The sequence below is a fragment of the Bubalus kerabau genome, chromosome 11 (genome assembly GCF_029407905.1).
Source record: "Bubalus kerabau isolate K-KA32 ecotype Philippines breed swamp buffalo chromosome 11, PCC_UOA_SB_1v2, whole genome shotgun sequence".
In the NCBI taxonomy this organism is placed as follows: Eukaryota; Metazoa; Chordata; class Mammalia; order Artiodactyla; family Bovidae; genus Bubalus; species Bubalus kerabau.
This window is the reverse complement of record NC_073634.1, coordinates 30,507,340-30,516,358: the sequence shown is the minus strand read 5'-3', so window position 1 is coordinate 30,516,358 and position 9,019 is coordinate 30,507,340.

Below are 9,019 nucleotides of genomic sequence, written 5' to 3'. Positions count from 1 at the left end.
TGGACCCTTCCCCCCACTTGGGAGGCATCTAATGTCTTTCTAATAGAAATAGAAGCTTCAAGGAATAGAGAAATTTACCGGCAGAAACTGTATAGTTTCTGGAGCACAAATAGAACCTGGCAGTTCTGGAATATCTGTTTATGTATGGAGAACTCCGGCTGCCAGGGGACGAGTGGCAGGCTGGGCTGTAATCTTCCCGGTGGAAGGACCAGAGAAGCTGGCTCCAGGCTTCCCCTTCCCTGTCTCTCCAGGGGCACAGGTTGCCCCATGGGGCCTGCTGATGCGACAACCTTTTCTTGGGAGTACTTGTGAGAAACTGACTTCCTGTAAGTCTCTATTACAAAAAACAGGCTTTTTCTTGGGGGATCCAGAGAGTCTGTCTTTGTGCAGTAGATAAGAATGAGAAGCATCTCCTTGCGAGAAAGCCTGGCTCCCCAGGTACAAGTTCTGCTTGGTCAGCCACAACAACCGCACAAAAGTAAGGGAGTCACAGCTTCGCTGAGTGGGCCTTCCTGGGCTCAGCGGTGAATGACAACCAGCCACCCAAGAGAGAAGTGGCGGTGTATGTACGCAGAGGAGAGAGGGCAAATTCCTCTGTAGAAAGTTCAGAAGGCCACTCTAAACCTACAATAATAGTAGTTGGCTTACTGTGTGCCGGGCCCTGTTATAAGGACTTCACATCTATTAATCCTGATAGTGATCCTATGAAATATCATTAACCCTAAATTACAAATGAACAGACTGAGGCACAGAGAAATTAAGGAACTTGTCCAAAGGTGCACAGTGGACACATGGGCACGGGCTGCCGCCAGAGCCCCTCCGAGCAGCCACCACGATGCAGGCTTTTGGGAAGCAGGGTGGGCTTCATGGTGGAGGTGATCTTGGAGGTGAGACTGGAAGGCTGCTCAGTGTTCTGCAGGTGGAGGACAGAGCAGAAGCTTTCCAGACTGAGTCTTGTGGAAGAGAACGCTGTTTTCTGAGGCTCAGGGGACAGTCCACAGTGTCTGCAGCCTAGGAGCCAGAAGGAAGGAGGTGAATTGGGGGCCTGATCGTCAAGTCAAGGCCGAGCAGAGTTCCCAACTGACAGAGCCCTGGGTCACCCTACCCACCACGCAGGAGTCACATAACTGGGGAAACATCTCAGCCTGACCTATGGATATGTTGGCTCCTACCTTTGCTGACCACATGCCCAGGGCAGAGGTCCGTGCGGCCCGCTCTCCACTGTCCACCACTTGGCCAACTCATGCACTATGCAGCCAGGAAGAGCAGCAGTCACGTAAGATCTAAACGTTAATAACAACAAAATCCCTGAGCAGTCACTGAAATTAGCCCAGCTATGATTGAAATGCCAAGGCAGGTCTTGTTACTTTTATGAAGCCGTGAATAATATAAGTATCCAATTGATAAAATGTTATTAAAGCTGACAGCCCTTAAGTGATCTAAGTGGTAAATATTGAAATGAGGTCTCTGGCACAGGGTGCCTGGGGGCCCTGGCGGTAATAAGCATTGAACAATGATTCTTCAGGCTCCAGGGAGCGGAGCTTGGGGGCAGCATAAGCACTCTTCCTAAATAATTAAACCAGGATTCTAGGAATGGATCGTAGATCCTTGTAGTGGTTTGTTAATGTCCAAAGGAGCTGGCTTCAGGCAAGTCCTCTGTTGGGCCACACCTCCCCCAACTGGGGTGGGAGGGAGCAGGGAGGGGCTGGCCATGCTCCCCCATTGGCCCCCAGGGAGCCTGCACTGAGCAAGCAGCATATTTCAGCCGTTAGTTATAATATAAACAGACTGATGCAGCCTGAGGGCAGCTAATAGTTGATGAGCAGTGGGGCTGCCACGTGGGTTAGAGATTTTATTAGCACTCTTAGGAAAGAAAAGAAAACACCATGGAGAGAAATTTAAAATGCAGTGCCTTCCTGATAATGCATCGTTAAAGCTATGGCAGAAGCAGCTTTCTTTTCCCTGCTCTTGGATAAAGGAATTAGAGGATCTCTAAAAGCTGTTATCTATTCCATCATTAACTAGACTGTCAGCTGTGCTAGGTCAGCCTGGGCCTCCCTGAGTTTGGCCAGGTCAGAACTAAGACTGTCCTCAGCCCCTTTGAGGGCTTTGGGGATGAGACTCTACTTTGGTGGCCTGTGGGGCTTCCAGTGCTGTCCACATACCCCATCCCTGGTTGGGTGCCTATGTGCCTGTGTAGGTGGGGGTGGGGGAGGGACGCCTGGCAGCAGACCTGTGGGGCTGACCCAAGCCTCTGTCTCCAGTTACTTCTAACAGAGTGACAGCTGAAAACATGCCGCGAGGCTTCACCTGCCTGTTGGGTGCTGAGAGCCAATGCAGTGGGGGGCTGCGGGGGGCACAGGTGGAGGAGTGGAGGTCACGGAGGTTGAGAAGCTGCTCCTGGAGGAAGTGCTCCCTATGGATACAGCCCAGGGCCCCCTCCAGTGACAGAAGCGCCAGTAGAGGTGGGGAGTCACACCTCAGTCCTGGCACTTGTCTGGGACAAGAAGGGAAGCAGGGGGAAGGTGTCTGGAGAAAGGGCGTGAAGCCTCTCTGGTCCCAAGAGCTCTGCTGGGGGTCGGGGGAGTGCCTGGGTATCAGATCTGGGGACAGATGGGTTCTAGGACACACATGCCGAGGGCCTGGGGCCTTTAAATTTAAAAAAATGTGCCCACTTGACCAGTGACCTGAGGTTTAGGAGCCAGACCCAGGTTGGCACTGCCTCTGGGGTAGCTCCAGGGTCCCCTTTCTCTCACATCCCTCCTAAGGCCAGAGTGAGGACTTTGAACCCAGTTTACTCATCAAAGTCCTCCAGGATCCTAGGGAAGAGTGGATAGAACCCATCAAAGTGCAATCATGGTTTCCAGAATGATTTTCACTTAAGAAAGTCATAAACTAGGTTGCTCCCATGTCCTGGCTATTATAAACAGTGCTGCGATGAACATTGGGGTGTCCATCAGCAGATGAATAGATAAGAAAGCTATGGTACATATACATAATGGAGTATTACTCAGCCATTAAAAAGAATACATTTGAATCAGTTCTAATGAGGTGGATGAAACTGGAGCCTATTATACAGAGTGAAGTAAGCCAGAAAGAAAAACACCAATACAGTATACCAACGCATATATATGGAATTTAGAAAGATGGTAACGATAACCCTGTGTACGAGACAGCAAAAGAGACACTGATGTATAGAACAGTCTTATGGACTCTGTGGGAGAGGGAGAGGGTGGGGAGATTTGGGAGAATGGCATTGAAACATGTAAAATATCATGTATGCAACGAGTTGCCAGTCCAGGTTCAATGCACGATACTGGATGCTTGGGGCTGGTGCACTGGGACGACCCAGAGGGATGGAATGGGGAGGGAGGAGGGAGGAGGGTTCAGGATGGGGAACACATGTATACCTATGGCGGATTCATTTTGATATTTGGCAAAACTAATACAATTTTGTAAAGTTTAAAAATAAAAAAAAAAACATAATACAGAAATAATATTGTAACAAATTCAATAGACTTTTTAAATGATCCACATAAAAAAAATTTTTTTTAAATAACCAATAAAGTCTCTTTTTTAAGTCAAAATAAATTGCTATATCAAAGGACAGGAAGAAATATTACAAAGCATATTTTCTTAACCATATTTGCTTAATTATCCTATTATTGGTTACTACTAATACTGTTATTGACTAGTTCAAGTGTTATTTTGTTTAAATAATTGTATTTTTGTGACAAAAAAGTAAATAATTTTTAAATAAATACTCATTTTTGATAAAAAAAAGAAAGTCATAAACTGGTTCAGAATCTATTTTATAGATCAGGAAGCCAAGGCTCTGAGAAGTTAAAAGTAGTGTGTTCTAGGGACTGGCAATGTAGAGTCTGACCCTACAACCCAGCTCTGCTGGCTTTTGGCCCTAGACAGGAATGCTTTTTAAAAATAGAAACTCTGCTCCCCAGGCCTGATGCTGCCCTTTATTACCAACCAGCTGCTGCCTTGCGCCTCTTCGGCATCTCCCCCGAAACAGAAGTAATGGGCTGACTCTGCTTTCTGCAGAGCTTGGAGGAGAGTCCTGGTGATGCCCAGAACCAGCTGTCTCCTGCCCAGCTCATGCCATGGGCTCCGCTCTGTGCTTGCTTCTGTCTTGTCCCTTCCTTCTGTTCTCAGTGGTGCTACCCACAACCTCCACCTCCAGCTTCCATGAAAATGGATTCTCCTCTCTCCCTGCCCTCTGGTCGTCCAGCTTCTCAGTGATTAATACCCATATTAACTGCAATCATAGCACCTCCAGGGACGGCCCTGGTTTTTCCTCATCATCACACTTAGGCTTGCTGCAACCCTGGGAGTAGAGTTGTTGATGTTGTTCAGTCACCAAGTCGTGTCCAACTCTTTGCAACCCCATGGACTGCAGCATGCCAGGCTCCTCTATCTTCCACTGTCTCCCAGAGTTTGCTCAGGTTTATGTCCATTGAGTCGGTGACGCTATCTAACCTCTGCCACTCTCTTCTCCTCTTGCCCTCAATCTTTTCCAGCATCAGGGAAGTTGGATATTTGCATCACATGGTCAAGGTATTGGAGCTTCAGCTTCAGCATCAATTTTCTCCAAGTTGCATTTGGGGAAACTGAAGTTTAGAGCAACAGATGTGAACTTAGCCTACCTACCTCATCAAAGTGTCCTGGTGCCAAAGTTTCTTTCTATTATGACTCAACTGATGGGCGATGCTGGTGGTGATAAAAGATAGCCTGAAGGTCTTGATGAATAGACAGTGGACCCCAGAAAACAAGCTTCTCTCAGAGAGAGATGAGCCTTCTTGTGTGGATAAGCTAATGGAGTGGGGCTTGCTTTACTAGCCATCCTGGACATTTAAAAAGAAAGATTGTTATGGGATATTTTTAAGGAATAACTGAAGAGTTCTTGTGCGTGACCAGTGGTTTGTTTGTTTTCTTTTTTCTTTTTTTTTGAGTATAGCTGAGGAAGAGGGAACAGTAGACAAATGCATTAGGAATATTTAAATTTCCAGAAGCTTCAAGCAGCCCACTTGTGTGTCTCGGCTTCTCTTTGGGTCTCTGTAAACAGCAGATCGATTGAGCATCAGGCTTGTTTTCATAGCTGTCCTGCACGCTGGGAGTATTAGATGAAGCAAACCTTTTATTTAGTTCCTGACAGGTAATTAAATTTGCCTCCACATCGGTTTGTGATGCAGCCAGGGAGCCAGGAGTAGCATTCTGAGTAGCAATAGCTATTTGCTGGAATATTACAACTTAATTTTACCTCTCAAGTTGCAAGTAGGGATCTTGATTCTGTGGAAAGTTTGACTCAGGCTTCGGGGCTCCAGGTTGGAGATTTTTTTTCCAAACAAGAGTTTGCTCTCTGTCTCCGACATGTGAAAGCCCCATTTCCACATTTTTTTCCAGAGTGACATACTGTGGGAAAAACCGAAAGTTACAAGGTAAAGAAAAACAGCAATTGGTAAAAGTGAAAGAAGGACTCCAGTGCCTTCCAAAAGACACATTTCTTAGGGAACCAGGAAAGAAACATGATTTCAGTGACAGAGAAATTTTCTGGACTCCATGTTCATTGCAAATGTCAGAGAGGGCTAACTGTGACTCTCAGAGGTTTTATAAAAAAATTGTTCAGGACTTCCCTGGTGGTCCAGTGGCTAACACTCCACACTTGCAAATGCTGGGGGCCTGGATTCGATTCCTGGTCAGGGAATAGATCCCGCATACTATAACTAAGATCTGGTGCAGCCAAATAAACAAATAAATAAATTTTATTTTTTTTTTAAAAAAAAAAAGCTTGTTGGATTGGAAAACAAGCTTCCCAGGAAGAAGCTGAGAGACCCCCTTTCCCCAGGACCGTGGGTTTGTGGGTGCTTCCCTGGGCACCAGGCTGGACCTGAGAGCAGGGCGGTGGCCATTCCTGCTTGGTGTTGAGGACCTTGGTGTTGAGGTGTTGGCTCCTGTTATAGAGACCAGGGAAGAAGTTAGCACCCCTAGGCCCGGCCTTCCCTGAGTGTGCGTACGCAGAACTCTACCGGGGCAGGCTCCAGGAGCTTCTGATGATGTCGCTCTTCTCCTAGGATCTGCATTTGCATGGTGATGGGTCAAGTTGTTTTTATTGATCCTGATCTGTACTCAGTAATGACGCTAAGTCAAGGAGTTTTCTCTCTTCAATTCTGGGAAATTCCCAGCATCATATCTTTGAATGTTCCTCCTCTTATTCATTTTATTCTTTTTTTATGGAGCTTCTATTAAATATATGTTTGAGGAAGTTCCCTGATTGTTCAGAGGCTAAGACTCCACACTCCCAACGTGGGGGGGCCCGGGTTCAATCCCTGGTCAGGAGCTAGATCTCACATGCTGCAACTAAAGATCCCATCCTGTTTGCTGCAACTGAGACCCGGTGCTGCCAGATAAGTAAATAAAAATTAAAATATATATATGTGTAAATCTATCCTCTATGTCTCTTAAACAGTATATATGTATATATGCATTGTATATAATATATACCTAAAATTTCTCTTTCTCTCTATGCTGCATTCTGAATAATTACCTAGGTGTGTGTTCAGTCGTGTCTCACTCTTTGCTACTTCATGAACTGCAGCCCACCAGTCTCCTCTGTCTATGGAATTTTCCAGCATGAATACTGGAGTAGGGTTGCTATTTCCTACTTGGTACTACCTTCTAATTTATTAGTTCTCTCTTTAACTGTATCCCATGTAGAATTTACATTTTTTATTTCATCAACTTTATTTTTACTTCCAAGGTTATAGTTTTGCTTATTTTTCTCTCCCTCTTCTTAATTTATTTCTTCTCTGTTTCACAAATTTTAAACTATCATTGCTTTTTCTTCCTTTTCTTCTTGTACCTCCTTCCCTGCTAAGTCACTTCAGTCGTGTCCAACTCTGTGGGACCCCATAGACAGCAGCCCACCAAGCTCCTCTGTCCCTGGGAGTCTCCAGGCAAGAACACTGGAGTGAGTTGCCATTTCCTTCTCCAATGTATGAAAGTGAAAAGTGAAAGTGAAGTCGCTCAGTCATGCCCGACTCTTAGCGACCCCATGGACGGCAGCCCACCAGGCTACTCCGTCCATGGGGTTTTCCAGGCAAGAGTATTGGAGTGGGGTGCCGTAGCCTTCTCCGACCTCCTTCCCTAAACATGCTTATTCAAAATTTGCTTTCAGATTTCTCTTTTATTTTTATTTCATTTGGAGTAAGTTCATTTCCTGATTGTTGATCTTTCAGCCTCTTTTTCTGAGATCTGGGGAGTTTTGTTTGCAAGCTCGTTTGAAATTTAGTTCTCTTTCTCTTTCTCTCTCCACTCTTTCCTCTGTTTAGCAGTTTTGAAGGGTCCCAACACAGTGTCCCAGGAATCCCATCTAGACTCAGGCCTGGTGTCTGTGGCCCAACTCTCCTGTCCTGAGCCAGTGGGCAGCTGGGCCCCTGTCTGCCTGTGAGGCTGCACCATGTCCCCCACCCCTGGTTTCAGACCTTGAGTTTGGCTCTAGCTATAGACCTCCTTGCAACACTCTTGGACCCCATTATCCTGCAAAAGCTAAGCTGCCGCCTGTTTGCTAGCTTGTCTTTCTACTTGCTTTCAAGTCCTCAGAGGTATGTATCTGATTTTGAGCTATTGGGACTAGGTCCTTGTAATGTTCTCATTGCCTGTTGTATCTAACATTGCTATAGTTTGGAGTACAGGGAGGCCTCCATGCATGATCTAGTTAATGCCAAGATGATGGGAAGCTGTGGGGCACAGTCTTAAACCTTTGTGGGGGGACACAGGAAAAGAAGGCCTCATGTCCTGGCCTCTCCAGGAGCTTTGGGGACGTGTTTACCCAGAAGAGCTGGAGAATATTAATGAGTGCTTGGTTTGAAGGATGGAGGAGAGGAGGCACATGGCTAAAACACAGAAGCAGAATTGCAGAAAACTCATTGTTGGAAGGGCTGTTAAAATCGCGAGATCTTACCCGGTGTTCCCTTATTCCATGATTCTGTCTCCAACATCACAGCAAAGGACTGTCCACACTATGTTCGAACAACTCAAGTGAGGAGGAGCCGTGAGCTTTCAAGGTGGCCCTTTGAATCTCTGTGTAGCTGTGTTCTACCCTTTACAACCTGAAATCTGTCTCCCTTTATCTTCCTCCCAGTGGGCCTCATGCCTCCCCTGGGAACCATACTGAAAAGTTCAATCACTCTCCCACCTGGCACATGTGAATGCTCAATAACTGCTCACCACAATTATTATTTCTGAACACCATTAACCCAGCCAGGCTCCCGGCGCACTGCCTGCTCTGTTGTTTCATAGCTTGCCCCAAGGCATGCTGTGGTTTGGCAGTCTGGTTCTGCTGCCTGGAGTTTTCTGACCCTGTAGTAATATGACAGTTACGATTCTCAGAAGGGGAATGGAGTCCCGGTAGCGCTCACTCCTGCCCATGGCCTGTGCTCCGGGCTCACAGAGGGAAAGAAAGGCCCCCAAAGCTGAGGGCAAGGCAGCTCAAGATTTCTTTCCCCAAACAATGCAGGTGGGGGATCCTGGGGCTTCAGGAAGCATCCTCTGGGGAGCAAGTAGAGCCTGTAGTTCTGGGATCTGGGCAGGGACCAAGAAGACATGGCCTGGTGTAGCATATGCAAGTTATGGTATCCCCAGAATGCCAAATTCCAGCCTGATGGTGAAATGGACTAGGGTGGGTCATGGGGAACTCTTCTCAGGGTGAGTTTGGACTTCAGACTGGACCACTCTAGGGTTTTCCTGGTCCAACCCTCTGTGCTAAAAAGAATTCCTTGGTTCCTTAAGCTCAAATGACCTAAAGAGCTATGTCCCTACCTTTGTTGTTTAGTCGCTAAGTCATGTCCGACTCTCTGCCACCCCATGGACTATATAACCCACCAGATTCCTCTGTTCATGGGATTTCCAAGGCAAGAATACTGGAGTTGGGGCTTCTCTGGTGGCTCAGTGTTAAAGAATCCGCCTGTCAGTGCAGGAGACATGGATTTGATCCCTGATCCGAGAAGAT